The sequence below is a fragment of the Equus quagga genome, unplaced genomic scaffold, assembly GCF_021613505.1.
Source record: "Equus quagga isolate Etosha38 unplaced genomic scaffold, UCLA_HA_Equagga_1.0 203_RagTag, whole genome shotgun sequence".
Lineage (NCBI taxonomy): Eukaryota > Metazoa > Chordata > Mammalia > Perissodactyla > Equidae > Equus > Equus quagga.
In genome coordinates this window covers 4,103,688-4,118,591 of record NW_025798627.1, presented here as the reverse complement: position 1 = coordinate 4,118,591, position 14,904 = coordinate 4,103,688, and the positions used below count along the sequence as shown (strand labels likewise).

The 14,904-nt window shown below is 40.6% G+C and overlaps 1 protein-coding gene and 1 long non-coding RNA gene across 3 annotated transcripts in view; one reads left to right on the top strand and one right to left on the bottom strand.

Annotated features, from left to right (window-relative positions):
* Positions 1-14,166, bottom strand: part of LOC124233465 (uncharacterized) — a 62,955-nt gene extending 48,789 nt beyond the window's left edge. For both annotated transcript variants that reach the window (XR_006887059.1, XR_006887060.1), the window contains exons 1-2: positions 14,077-14,166; positions 470-623 (exon numbers count right to left, since the gene is read on the bottom strand). This is a non-coding gene — a long non-coding RNA (uncharacterized LOC124233465). The remainder of the gene's footprint in view (positions 1-469; positions 624-14,076) is intronic.
* Positions 14,167-14,436: 270 nt separating this feature from the next.
* The window catches only part of LOC124233464 (zinc transporter ZIP10), a 60,239-nt gene continuing 59,771 nt past the window's right edge, over positions 14,437-14,904 (top strand). Inside the window, exon 1 of the mRNA XM_046650568.1 lies at positions 14,437-14,547. The gene's annotated coding sequence lies outside the window, so the exon portion shown is untranslated. The remainder of the gene's footprint in view (positions 14,548-14,904) is intronic.

Here is a 14,904-nt window from a genome sequence, read left to right as displayed (position 1 = left end):
CATTTTGCCCAGATGTTTTCTATCTTTCCACTTTCCCTAATTCAGTGTGGTGTTTGTCCACTTGGGCAGGTTATTTCTAGGCTTCGCATGTAGATGACAAAGTCTCGAGGCAGAAAAGGGAAATTTCTGCTTCTACATATCTTGTTAGAAGGAAGAAACCTTTCCCAGAGGGCTTTTTGGCTTATTGGCCAGAATTATGTCACATACTTATTCCAGAATTAATTGTTAAAACGAAATGGAATATCACATTGGCTTAGCTTGGCAGTGGTGCACGGCACATGGAGGCCCTGATAGGGATCCTTTCTGAGTTCACAAGGTTAAAATCATTTCTCCTAATAAGGCTTAGATGTTATTTGCTTTTTCACCCCACTTATGGTGCAAAAGCAGTAGTGGTGGGTAACACTTCCAGTTGTTTAGCACAGACAAAGGCTGTGGCGCCAAAACGTACTCGTAGTCATTGTATTCTTACCTGCCCGGCCTTCATATGAAGTCTATTGTCGTCTGCATTGTCTCCCGGTGCATGCTGAGTGCTCTCGCTATCTCGGTCTACTAGTGGGTGGTTGAGTTGTCAGCTGAGATGGCCACTTTTTTCATGGAACAATTTTTTCTTTTAACTTGAAAGACTGACAAACAAAATATGGTTATTCAGACTTCGGTATTTTGCAGACATTTCCTTGAAAATGAACAAATTGAGCCTGTCACTTCAAGGAAAACAACTGACAGTATTTGTTGCAAATGATAAAATTAAAGCTTTCAGGTGGAAATTAGAATGCCAGATAACTTGTATCCACCACTCTGAGCCTGGCAGCTTTCCAGCACTTAAATATTTTTCTGATGATATTGGTGGTGATATTAACAAAAGTGATTTTTTGATGTGGTATGATGAAATGTGTCAGCCTTTGAAAGATCCCATAACTCAGCGAACCAATATTTTCTCAATGACTTATGCATGTTAGATCCATTCAAAGACCAAAATAGACTAAAAGTAAATTTAAGGGTGACTGAATATAAAATTTCATTGATCTGTTTTCAGATTCCACATGGTAATTAACCTTCGAGGAACTACCACTTTTTGAGTTTTAGTGTAGTATCAAAGAGAATATCCAAAATTATCCAAAGAGGCTGTTAAAACACCTATTCTTTTTTTTTTAAGATTCTACTTTTCCTTTTTCTCCCCAAAGCCCCCAGTACATAGTTGTATATTTTTAGTTGTAGGTCCCTCTAGTTGTGGCATGTGGGGTGCTGCCTCAGCATGGCCTGATGAACGGTGCTATGTCCACGCTCAGGATTTAAACCGGCAAAACCCTGGGAGGTGGAAGCGGAGCATGTGAACTTAACCACTCGGCCATAGGGCCCCCTCCTAAAATCCTTATTCTTTTTTCAACTACTTATTTGTATGAGGCTGGATTTTCTTACTATATTTCGACCAAAACAAAAGATTGAATGCAGAAGCAGATACAACAGTCCACATCTTCTATTAAGGCAGACTTCTCAAAAATTTTTTCTTATTTTGAAAAATAGTTATTTTTCCAAAGAAGTATTATTATGTATAATAATATGTAATTCGTTTATTATTTTTTAAGTGAATTAATATACTTAAAATTTTTATTTTTGGTTTCTAAAATGGTAAAGATTGATAGATATGACTCACATAAACAAATGTACTTTGCAGTCCTCAATAGTTTTAAGAGTGTAAAAGGATCTTGAAACCGAAAAGTTTGAGAACTATCTGGTTTAGACTAATCAAAAATTTACCACTTGGGGCTTAGCTTCAGTCTCCCCTGTGTACATGATTTTATGTTTTTGCAAGAAAATCAGGATTCTACTAAACAGGAAAATGAGGGGAGGAACGTAGTTAATGGCTTGATTAGACAGGAATGATCTGCCACAGTCAAGCTGAAGGAGAATTTTTCCAGTGGCATGTGGCAATCAGCAAACTGTGACCTGTCTTTGGGAAATGTTAGCAAAGAGTTTTCAGATCTCAGTGACAAGGACTTCATACTGCAGATACTCCTGGGCTGTCCAATTCGAGGGGAAAGCTTTCTTCAAAAGCTGCAAGTAGGGAGTGGACAGAGGCAGTTAACTGCCTTTCATGCCCATTGGAGGTCAACCTGAGTTTCTGGTCTGGCTCCCAAAAGCAATGATGTTCTTTGACCCAAGCTGGGGATATTTGTTTCTTTCCCAGGGAACACAAAACAACGACTTCCCATATCACTGTCTCATATCAGGACTGGAGGTCTCAGCTATACCTGGGCTCACCTCAGGCTCCATAGGTCAGCCAAGGCTGTTTTGTTGATGGATTGGTAATTATTCAGGAAAAGCAGTGACAGGAAAGGGAGCAGATAGAAATAGAATCAAACAATATTTGTATGAGATCAGAGAGGATAATAGTGGTCAAGGAAACACTCATGGCTATATACAAGGATCCTGTTGGATGGCTGGGGAAGTTATGATGCTCTTAACCATGAGTGAGGACACAATAGAAACCACAAGATTATGGTTTAAAATGAGGGTTTCTCCTTTGAGTGTACTGAGTTTAATACTTCTGAAAGTCTGTAGGTAGATAAGTCTACTAGGCGGTTGGAAATATGGTCTGACCTTTAAAAGAGAGATTGGGCTTAGAATACAGATTTTGGAGTGTTCAACATAAAGTTCATAGTTGAAGATGTAGGAATTTGTGAGATTTCGGTCCCCCTGAGAGATAATATAAAGTAATAAGACAAAGCAGTCAAAGGTGGAAACTTAGGACATATCACTTAAAGGACGGGAAGAGGAGGAATCATTCAGTATTGGAGACCAGAAGAGAGTATTAGGCAGGAAGGGAACAAAGGAAAAGCATGACTGAAGATGCTAAAGAAAGAGAGTTTTCACAAGGAAAAGATCATTCTACAGTGCAGGATGAAGATTGTCAAAAGGCAACAAGATTTGGCAAACAAGCAATCAATGATGACAAAAAAATAAACTATTTTTAGAACAGTTTTAGATATGCAGGAAAACTGTAGATAGCACAGAAAGTTCCTATATACCTAACATCAAGTTTCACCTATTAATACTTACATTGCTTTGATATATTTGTTACAATTCATGAACCAATATTCATAGATTATTAACTAAAGTCCTTTTCTTTTTTTTCAGATTTCCTTAGTTTTAACCTAATGTCCTTTTTCTGTTCCAGAATTCCATCCAGGTTATCACATTACATTTAGTTGTAGTATCTTCTTAGGTTTCTCTTGGTTGTGACAGTTTCTCAAATTTTCTTTGTTTTTGATGACCTTGACAGTTTGAGGAGAACTGGTCAGTTATTTTGTAGAATGGTCCTCACGTTTTTCTCACGATTAGCCTAGGATTATGGGTGTTAGGGAGGAGGACCACAGAGGTAAAGTGCCATTGTAATCATATTATATCAAAGGTACATATTTATCAACATGATTTATCACTGTTGATGTTGACCTTGACCACCTGGCTGAGTTAATGTTTGTCAGGTGTCCCTACTGTAAAGTCACTCTTCTTGTTCCCCTTCCCATACTGTACTCTTTGAAAGGAAGTCACTGTGTGTAGCCCACACTTAAGGTGGGGAGTTGAAGAGGGAATATCTACATAAATTACTTAGAATATCCCTGCATGGGATATTTGTTCTTTCTGCCCCGCTTTTAAATTTACTTAATCATTTATTTATATCAGTATGGACTCCTGGATATTTATTGTATACTTTGGGCTGTAACCCAAAGCTATTAATTTTGTTGCTCAAAGTGTCCAGCTTTGGCCTTTGGGAGCTCTTTCAGTGGCTCCTGTGTCTCTTTCACATACTGCCTTTCAATAATGACTTTTGAGTGAGCCATTTCACTAGAGTGGGGAACACAGGCATAACAGTGTGTTGAGCAGTAAATAAGTGGTGAAGCAGAAAAACAGTTAAGCAGTGACTCAAATCAAGGTGAGGCATATTATCTGTCTTTATAAGTCCTTTAGACATTTTAATCTCATAAAAACACAAATCAAAGTTTTGGCTGTGCCATGAAAATCCTCAAAGCAATAAAAAAAACCAGCCCAGAGTAATCTAATTGGATGAACGCTGAGGATGCTACTTTAAATTTATATCTGAGACTGAGAAAATAGTTACTGTCTGTTCTTACTGCTTTTATAATTGGAGTACACTAATTTTTTCTTTTAACAGAGAGTAATGTGGTAAACGTTAATTATAATGTGAGTGTGCCAGAATTTTTGATGTACTCAAAACTTCTCTGTGACTGCGAGCAGTGCAAGATTATAGAGAAAATGACTTGATTTTAGGTCTCATTTTAATTCCTGCAAAGACTTGATCTTTAGAAATGCTATAAAAATGTTTTCCAAGGAATAGGTAATTTTTCTCACAGTGAATATATTCTAGCAGTAAAGCAAGTTAAAAATATTTAGAAGACAAAGGTTGGGTTCATTTTGTTCTCTGAACATTTCCTCATTCAAATTAACTGCTGAATTTTTAAAATTTTACAGGGGGCAAAAGAAGCAAGTGAGGGTTGGAGGTGTCATTTGATAGGTGTGGACAGGTCAAAGATGAAGGAACAAATTAATTCATAACTCCTTCCACATATACTAGTATCAGCCATGTTTCATGTATTGGGTCCAGGGAAGTCATTTCCAGCAGCCATTACACTAGTATTTACTCCATATCTACTTTGTACCAAGTAATGTGCTAGATGCTGAAGATACTACATTGAACAAGTCACAGTCCTGCTACTAAGCAATTGGTGAGTATAGGAGACATAGATTGTGGGTAGACAAGTAAACCACAAGTACAGTACCCTGCAAGCTATGTGCTATATTTGTGAGCATGTAAGAGGTAGAGCTAATCCAGAATTGGTCTGGGAAGAGAAAGGGGTGGGGAAGCTTCTTACAGTGATATCTAAACTGAATTCTGAAGGACAAGTAGGAGGTGATCAGATGAAGGAAGAGGAAATGTGCAGAAGAGAGGAAGCCCTTGAGACAAGGAGAAAAGCATAACATTTGAGGGAGTAACAGGTCTTCCAGTATGGCTGGACCAGAGAGTTCTCGACCTGCATCATCCAGTAGAAGTATAATGTGAACCACTTACGTAATTAAACATTATTCAGTAGTCTCATTAAGTAAAAAGAACCAAGTAAAATTAATTTTAATAACACTTTAGCCCAAAATATTTAAAATATTATCTCAGCATTTAATCAATATGAAAAGTTAGACATGTTTACACTTTTTTTGTACCACGTTTGAGAAATCCAGTGTGTGAATTAGACGTACAGTAGTCTTAATTTGGACTAGCCACATTGCAAGTGCTCCACAGCCACCTGTGACTAGTGGCTGCTACATTGGACAGTATCACTGTAGAGCAAAGTAATGAGAGAGAAATCTGCAGAGATAATATGGGAGCAGATTCAGTAGGATATTGTGTGTTGGTGAGATTGTTTAACCCAAGGGCAATGGGAGGCTTTAAAAAGTTTGTGCATGGGAGTAATCTGATCAAATTAGTGATGACTCTGGGGTTCTTCTGGTCAAACATGGCAGCTAGAACATGTGTGCTTAGTTTTGCTCCTTCACTAAAACTCACAAAAAGGGTATTAAGAAGTAACAAAGATATATCTATAAATACAGACAAGATAATGGGCAAGAGTAACAAACCATTTTTTGGAAGACAGAAAGGGAATGGTGAACTATTTCCTCTGGGAGCTTAGTCCCTGGAAATGGGAATAGCGGGGAGAGGGAGGCCCATTGGTGCTCCAGCACCCCAGAAACACTCAAGAATTGAAAGCACGGGGCCCTTCTGCAAGGAGGTGAAGGGCATGCCTGGAAGCAAGAGGATATTTGGAAATCTATGTAAGGAGCAGACTCCTCGATTTCTCAGATTATGAATGTGTGTATTTAAGAGAGTTAAAGCCTGATCTTTACTGAAGTCAGTAGCAGACACTTGAGACTGATGAAATAGAGGACAAGCATAGTATTCTAAAATATAAATCCCTGGAGAAATGCTAAAATAATTGAGGGTTTTGTTCTGGGAAGGGAGATCCCGGTGATAGACTGCTGATTTTATTCTATTTTAATTTTTTTTAATGTAGTTAAATATATGTAACAAAATGTACCATTTTAGCCATTTTTTAAGGTATAATACTCAAGCAGAGGTTTTATTGACATATTTATCAGTAGATGAAGCTGAATCCATGTATAATGTATAAATTTCACTTTTTTTCCCGCTACTAAGACATCAGATAATTGAATGAATTTAATCATTGTATCTTTTATTGTGATAAAATATACATAACATAAAATTTACATTTAACCATTTTTAATTGTATAATAAAATGGCATTAAGTACATTCACAGTGCTGTGCACCCATCATCGCTTTCCAAGTTTTTTTCATCCAAGTAGAAACTCTGTACCCTTTAAACATCAACTCCCCATTCTCTCTCTTTCTCAACCTCCCATCCCCCAAGGCCCTGGTAACCTCCATTCTAGTAATTTCTGTCTCTATGAATTTGCTGATTTTAGGTGTCTCATATCAGTAGAATCATAAAATATTTTTGTCTGACATTTCACTTAGCATAACGTTTTCCAGATTCATTCACATTGTAGCATGTATTTCTATTTGAATTTTAAAGCTAATGTCAATGTATTCCCTTGATCAAAATAGAAATTAAAACAAACAGAACTTCGCAAAGTAATGCCCATTCTATAGGTATTGACAACGAAGCTGAATCATGAGGTTAAGAAGGGTCTTTCAAGGTCACAGTTGGTAAATAGAGCTGGGGATCCAGTTTGATTCTATCTCCTTGACACTTCTCAAATCCAACCGTTTCTCTTTATCCATGATGACTTCTCATACGATTATTGCTATAACAGCTTCCTAATTGTATTAGTTTTCTATTGCTGCTATAACACATTACCTCAAACTTGGCAGCTTAAAACAGGACAAATTCACTATCTTACAGTTCGTAGGTCAGAGGTCTGTCTGACACAGGTCTCACTGGGCTAAAACCAAGGCATCTCTCTGCAGGGCTGTGTTCCTTCTGGAGGCTCTAGGGAGGGACCCATTTTCTTGTCTTTTCCAGCTTCTAGAAGCTGCCCACATTCAATTTGTGGCTTTCTGTCTCCAGTAACATTGCATCTCTTTGACCATTCTTCCACAGTCACCTCTCCCTCTCACTCTTTTCTGTCTCCTTCCACTTTTAGGGACCCTTGTGATTAAATTGAGCCCACCTGGCTAATTCAGGATAATCTCCTTATCCCAAAGTCAGCTAATTAGCAACCAAATTCCACCCCCAATTTCAATTCCTTTGCCACATAAACTAACATATTCTCCGGTTCCAGGGATTAGCACGTAGACTTCTTTGGGGGGACCATTATTCTGCTCACCTAACTAATGCTATTGTCCACTTCCTGTGTTCATGCCACTTGCTGCTTAAAATCCTTCAGCAGCTCTTACTGCCCTCAGGGTAGCATTTGGACTCTTAGACATGGCACACAAAGGCCCTGCTTACCAGTCCTGTCTTTCTCCCAATCCCCCATGCCAAAAACACACACCGACACCATGTGTTTCACTTCCCCCAGCTGAGAATCACGCTTTCACTCACTTCATTCCTCTGCTTCAGTTGATCTGCCCCCTGCTCTTTATCTGGCGCTCTCTTACTCATTCTTTAAGTCAGACCCGGGATGTCATGTCCTTTTGGCCGTTTTTGGCCTTTGCTGTCATAGCAACCCATACCTATCTCTAAGAGCACTTGCCACTCTGTATTGTAATTGCCTCTTTAACTACTTCGCCAACTGGACTATAAGCTACTTAAGGGCAAGAATCATATTTGTTCACACTCATATCCCAGCTACTTCACATAGTGGCTTGCACATAAAAGGAACACAAACTATTGCTTGAAGACACTTCCATCCCTCAACGCTTTTATTTGTTTCTTTTTTCCAAGGTAGACTTGCAGCGGATGCAGATTTACATAAACCTAACGTTGAAGTGTACCTTTAATTCCCTAAATGAATTTCACTTTAAATCTGCTGGGATATATTTGTCTGCACCTGACCAATTCTTCATTGATTAGCACATTAGTAGTTCATATTTACATGACTATGATCAACGTCATTAACATACACCTGATTCTGCCTAACTTTTAATACAACGTTACTGGCATAAATATCTGAACAACTATATCAAATCACCATAAAGAGCGGAAAGCTTTCAACTAAGTGTGTAACCAGATTGGATAATTAACATTCTAATTTAAGAGACTGGAATAAACATCTCCTTGGAATTGATTCAAGCTAGTCAAGCTGAAAGATAAAGCAGAAAAGAAAAACTGTTTGTGTTATAAGTATCTTGAAATGTTTTATTCTATTCTTTATTTCATTTAAAATTTCCATTGACCTGAAACACTTGCAGACTGGGAAGACACCAGTTTATGGTTCTACTGATTTTTTTAAACTACCAACTTTTGCAGAGAAAGTAACATAGATGTCCTTGCAAAAATCGGGACCTGTACATAGTCTTGATGTAAAGGCAAGGTGTCATATAAGGGGTAAGAGCATAGCCTCCAGAGCCAGACTGCCTGGACTGGGGTCCTGGCTCTGCCACATGCTATATAACCACCTCAGTTTTCTTCATCTGCGAAATGGGCAAAATATCATCTACCTTCCAGGGCTGTCATAGGAATAAAATGAGTTATCATATATAAAGCACTTGAAATGGTACCTGGCACATTTTGAACCATACACCTTCATGTGTTTAGGGTAGGAAGAAAGTCTGAACATAACTGCTTAGAGAAATCATCGGATGCTGTAGATGAGATCATCAGGTGTAGTAGGTTGCTAACTGTTGGGCACTGTCAGAATTGTTGCTCACAACACATCAGGAAGTTTCTAAAACTTCTCTAAAGATGTGTGCTGGTAAGAAGAGGTCGTTTATGGGATTTTATGAAGAACACAAAAGTGGCTTATTTTAGTAAAAATAAAATATGATTTGAGCTTTACATAGAAACAAATTCGGAAATCTCTGCAAATTACTCATGTTTTGACAATTCACTTATTGCCTTCCCTAATATTTAGAATTTTGCAGCATTCTTGCTGTCAAATTTTTAATAAATAAAGGTAAGCAATATTTGTTAAGATAAACCAAGTGTGTCTTGATTTTAAAAGAGATACTTGATTGCTTTCATAAATGTCAGTTGTGAAATGGTCTCATTATTAATTAGCTTGGAAGCCCTAGGCAAGATTTGAAATTTGCTCTCATATGATGACATTTTAAAATGAATTTTAAAAATGAGCTTATTAATTTTAACCAGTTAAACTAATGAGCCTGTTTTTAAAAATATTTACATGGTAACTTATTACAAATTCATTTCCATGTTGATAATTTTCCTTAAATTGAAGTGTAACCATCCACAAATACTCTTCAAATTTAGAATATTCATGTGGATATGTATGTTACTTTTTAAAATTCCTTTGGACTAGGAGCTAAGGTTTGTAAAGCTGATTTCTGCTTTGCCTCCAGAGTCCAAGAGATCCAAAATGGCTGCCTGTTGGCATCTAGGCCCCATCGTTGGTACAAGTGGCTGCTCACCAAACCTACTGTTTTTCTTCATCTTAGTATTCTGTGAGTGAACAAGGCTGGCTGGAAGCAAGATTAAGAAGTTGACAATTTGTCTAATTTTCCTTCTGTCCCTTTTACCACACTACCACTAGGAATCTAGATAATCACGCTCCCTATTTAAAGCTTCCTCTTCAGAAAAGACCTGAAAAAATATACTCACAGGAGTATAAATAATAAAATGGTAGTAAGTTTCCCCAAGGTCAAGGTCCCTTTGGTTTTGAAGACCCAGGAATGAAGTTCCAGATGTGGAATTCCAGGGATCGAGCACAGTCGAGTAGGTTTGGGGTGGGAAGCCTTCAGGGGACCATCACGTGGGCAAATGTGTGGTCTGCCTGCCATCCTGGCTCTAGCTCTTAGCTTCTTGCTCTGTTCATTCTTCTGAGTGGGCCTCCTCTTTCCCCTAGGCTAGATCTCATTCTTATTTTCAGAACGACTTGCCATGGCAAGTCAGAGGCTTTAAGCTTCTCCATTCCTGTCTTTCTTCCAGTGGGGATGTCTAAAGCTAAAGGCCTTTGTTTGTATCGTGATGAATTGAAACTAAGGGGTCTGGCTAGTCTAATGTTAGCATCATCCAGGCAAATCATACAGAAGTTAATTTTTCCATCATGGTCGAGGAGTTGCTTGAATTGTTTTGTTTCATTTCTCCAATCTATTTTTGTTTTTGCAGACAGCCTGAAGCCCATTTTATTGCATCAGCCTACCAACGCACAATGATCTCACTTGACAGGCACATCAGTCCAATTTGTCTCTCAGCAGGGTAGGAGGGATCATCTCTCCCTGCCTTTGCGTACCCTCCTCAAAGTGGTGGGCTCTGTGGAAGAGGATGACCATCCTACTTACATGAGTCCTGCTCTTTAGAAAGGGGTGCAAGGGCAGCTGTGATCCTCTCATGAGAACTTCCATGCAAGCTCTCAAGGCCTGTTTATCTTAATTTTAGGAATGGCAAGTCTTTAGATGAGACAGTGGAGCCATAATTTCTCAAGGGAGCAGAAAAAGACTGCCCCGTAGGCCCTACTTCCCATCCTGACCATGAGCTTGACAAGTTAGATGTCACACAGTGCCACAGGCCTCAAAGAACAGGAATGCGATATACTTTTTACATTTCTCTCGCCTCAGTTCTGGGGCTGGGGCCTCAGTTTCCAGGCTGAAAAACAGTCTCTAAAAGTGAAGAGACGGTTGTTAATTTTACTTCCCACCTCAGGGTTATATATCAATGCAATTTAGTCTTCCTTGTACTCTTGTCTCTAGGTAGAACCTTGTCTGAACTAAACTTTTTTGGCTATGTAAAAATCAAAGTTTAAACTGAACATGAATTTAAGGAGCTTTATCTTTGATTATTACTAATCTTGATTCACAGAAAGAACAACTGAGTTTGAAAGGTCTGATTTCTTAGAACCCGTCATGTTCTTTATAAATTTAATTAAAGTTTCTTTTTTTTCTTTAAAGATTGGCACCTGAGCTAACATCTGTTGCCAATCTTCTTTTTTTTTTTTCTCTCTCTTTTTCTCCCCAAAGCCCCCGAGTACATGGTTGTAGATTCTAGTTGTAGGTCCTTCTGGTTGTGCTGTGTGGGATGCCACCTCAGCACGGCCTGATGAGTGGTGCTAGGTCCGCTCCCAGGATCCCAACTGGAGAAACCCAGGCTGCTGAAGCAGAGTGCGCGAACTTAACCACTCGGCCGGGGCCAGCCCCCTAACTAAAGGTTCTTAACTTTATTGTGGATGATGACATTTTCCCCTCCACTAGAGGGAAAACTAAGTTTACGACACGGACTTCCTTTAGTCAGAACCAAAAATTGAGGTATGAAGTGTGGTTCTTATTTCCTTTATTAAATGTAGCTGGTTCTTTTCTAATCCTCTGAGGGGCAGAAAAGGCCATTGGATTTATTATATCATGCCTCACAAAGGTAGATTGGTCATGTTTAAAGTTTAGATATGTGAAATAAAATCGAGACTGGAACAGTGTGAGTAAGCAAAACAAATGAAAGGTAAACCATTTACACACAATTCAATACTCTTTCTTCCCTCCAGGTATTGCAAATCACCTATACTGTTTTTATAATTCAGTTGAGCTTCTTTATGAATCAAATGAGGTGGCTAGAAAAAAAGTCTGACCCTTTCACATGGTTCTATGATTCTAACCTATTAGAAATTCCTTACCTCGACACGTTCCTTGTATATTAAACATACGTTATAGCAATATTTTTGCCGCACTCTCCATTGTTTAACTCAGCAGGTGATTTTGAGTAAGGCTGCAAGTCATTTTCTAAGATTCCTTTTCCCAATAGGAAAAGTAGTAGACTTGTTTGCAGCTCAATCATTTGCCCTACCTAGTCATTTTGCTTTCAGTCCTGCTGTAGTCAGTGTGCATATACTTGATCATATATGAATGTTTGGGTGAGCGTATCAAAGTGGTAGGAGATATGGTTTATTTTCAAGTACCTTACGCTATAGTTTTATGCAGGGATGATATTTAAAATACATAACAATTAGTAAAGCATAGGCACTAACCAATTAGAATGGAAGTCCTTGATATGGGTTGGGTCCTGCAGGTTTCCTTCTTAACCAAGTATTAACCCTTTAGTTCTTGAAATGTGGGAGGTCTGGGGAATCCTGAGAGAAGGGGCTGGTACACGGGTGGGAATTATGGGGGATTTTGACTCAGAGCTGCAACTATTGACCAATGTGTATGGAAGTATTTCAATATTGGATCAAAAGTAAAAAGCAGTGTGGGTGTGGGTGCCCTAAAATATAAGGAATGTATGTACTATATCTTATTGATATTTCGAAGAAAGGTACTGCATGTATTTTAGAGGTGCTAGTAATAATGTGTTCAATAAAATAATTATAAGCCTTAAAATATGAGGGTAATTTGGCAGCTTTTTATGCATTGGATTCAAAAGATGTACTATATTCATTTTATGAAATCTAAGGTACTTTAGTTCTGATTTTATGAAATCTAAGGACCTTAGAATAAGTTTAGACTAATTCACTTAACTCATCCATGAATCAGAGGACCATGGTCACTGTCTCCCACAGTTAGTGACAATGGTGAGCCTTGAAGCTAGGACTCAGGCTTCACCTCTTTCTTCTACACCTCAGGACTTCTCCCTTTGCCTAAGAGCAGCTATGGAAACAGCAGGTGTGAGGTCAGCGGATTGGCTCTTCCAAACAACAAAAAAAGGGATATGAAAAGCTTGGTATCCTGGCATTCACTAAGCACCTAAAATATATTCTTGCAGAAATAAAAAACAAACGCAAGGAGCTAGCCAATGGCATTAGCAGTTAAGTTCTTCAGCTCCCCTAAGGCACCCTGGGGTTTGCCAGTTTGGATCCCTGGCCTGGACCTACACACCACTCATCGAGCCATGTTGTGGCAGCATCCCACATACAAAATAGAAGAAGACTGACACAGATGTTAGCTCAGGGACAATCTTCCTCACCAAAAACAACAACAACAAAAAAACCAAAAGCAAAACAACTTCCTTCATGAAGGTAAATATGCAGAACAGGGGGAATATGTAACCATACCAACTGGGTTTGGATCCCAACTCTCCTCTCTACCTGTTCTGTGATCTAAGGCAAGTTACTTAACTTCCTATGCCTCAGTTTCCTGGGGTAGGATAATAAGGCCTACATCACTGTGTGAGGATGATATTAATATATATGTAAAGCACTTAGGAAGTATCTGACACACAGCAAAGTTTGCTATTACTATTGATCCTAGTTTTATGCACGCTGCTAGATATCAATAAGGCACCCACCCCTACAACACACCCTATTAAGTAGATTCTGGGGGGACACAGAAACAGGCCCACCCGACAGTACAGATGAGCCACAACATGGACATTAAGTGAGTGCCAGGAAGCAGAGTAATGAAGCAAAGAGGTGTCCAGAGCCACCCTGTACAAAAAGTATGGGTTGTGAATTGCTTCGTAAGAGGGGAGGAGACAATTTAGGCGGCAGGTATGCTGTAAAGGAATGGGAACAAGAATAAGCGCGACGTAGGCAGGAGTCCATGGAATCCCTTGGCTGGATTGGGAGTTTTGGCTGTTGGGTGTTAAGGAATAATCAATGAATGAAGCAGTAGGAGGTGCTGGAAAACCTTGGAAAGTTTCCAAAAGCCTCAAGAATTCCTCTAAACGCGTGACATGCTTTTTGGACTCAACTTTTTCTTTTAGGCTTGGAAGGCTCACAGGAATCGCGCTTTAGAATAAATGGGGCCGCCTTAGAATAAATGCGGCCGGGGCGGGAGGGCGGATGGGGGGGGGGGTGTGAGAGACTATGCAAAAGACCTCGCACTTAGCCCTAAATAAATATCAGTTCCCTTTTTGCTCTATGAGTCTGAAGGTTTACTTTAACAAAGCCGAGGGGTTAAGTTAACGTAGAGAGTTTAACTCGTGTACATATAAACATCCTGACTTACCAATTTGAAACCTGGCTAAAGCAAAAGACCTTCCATTACTCACCCGCCTTCCCAGGGCCGCAGCAACTGACTAGCAAAGCCGGGAGGGAAGGCGACCGGGTAAAGGGAGCTGCACGCATGCGTTAGAAGCCGCCCAACTCCCCCGCGGCGTCCTTTCTTGGAACAAAACTAGCGCCGAGCCTCGGAGCTCCGCAATTTGCGTAGACTCGAATTTCCTATTACCCCGACTGCCTGTGTGAAACCCGTGAGTGGTGCAGTTCCCCTACGCAAGTTACGTTATCCGAAGTGAATGGCTGGGTGGTGCTATACGCCCAGAGCGTAGCACCCATAGGCGGACGGGGTGCGGCTGCGCAGGGACCTGAGAGGGCCTTGTACGCCGCTAGCGTAGTGTGGTGTCTGACGTGCGGGCCTCCGCGACGCAGTTAGCGCAGCCGGCTTTGGTGAATACACGATTTGGTGCAGCCGGGGTTTGGTACCGAGCGGAGAGGAGATGCACACGGCACTCGAGTGTGAGGTAACTATAAAACCCCGATTTGTTTACATTCCCTCCCCCAGAACCGGCCCCGTGCGCGGCGGAGCCTGCGAGTCCCGGGACGGCGGGGGGGTGGAAAGGGAGACAAGTACCGGGAGTCGGGGCTCGGTCCTTCCCGGCTCCGGGCGCTGCGCTGCCCGCGCTGCTGCAGGCGGCGGCGGCGGCGGCGAGTCGGAGCGGAGCGCGTGGTGGGCTGCGCGTGGGCGCCGCGGCTCCTCGTGTGCGCTCCGGGCTGCCGCGGGCTGGCCAGCCGGCAGCCTCCTCCCCGCGTGCGGGGCCCGGCGCCAGCCTCCGCCGCCTGCCGAGGCCGGGGCGCCGCGCGGGTTGCGGGGGAGCGAG